This window comes from Notothenia coriiceps, unplaced genomic scaffold, assembly GCF_000735185.1.
Source record: "Notothenia coriiceps isolate Sejong01 unplaced genomic scaffold, NC01 NC01_scaffold00037246, whole genome shotgun sequence".
Classification (NCBI taxonomy): domain Eukaryota; kingdom Metazoa; phylum Chordata; class Actinopteri; order Perciformes; family Nototheniidae; genus Notothenia; species Notothenia coriiceps.
This window is the reverse complement of record NW_011369947.1, coordinates 6,862,185-6,862,397: the sequence shown is the minus strand read 5'-3', so window position 1 is coordinate 6,862,397 and position 213 is coordinate 6,862,185. Positions and strand designations below refer to the sequence as shown.

The window sequence follows — 213 nt, the reverse complement described above, 5'->3', positions numbered from 1 at the left end:
TGGTTTGCATTCCGCCCAGCCAATCAGACACAGGAACCTTTTTCTCCCACGAAAGTCCCCGCTGAAAAGGGGGTAAAAAAGGTCCTCTAGAACTAATTTAGTTCCTGGGACTTTTTGGTGAGAACGCAACTAAATCGTAGTTATCAGGAACCTTTGTGGGAAAAGTACTTGGTGTGAACGCACCTATAGCTATCATATGCCTAAAACAGTCCT

General features: G+C 44.6%; 1 protein-coding gene across 1 annotated transcript in view; it reads left to right on the top strand.

Annotated features, from left to right (window-relative positions):
- LOC104966340 (protein jagged-2-like) overlaps positions 1-213 on the top strand; it is a 68,034-nt gene that overhangs the window by 61,980 nt on the left and 5,841 nt on the right. The gene's annotated exons all lie outside the window — the stretch shown is intronic.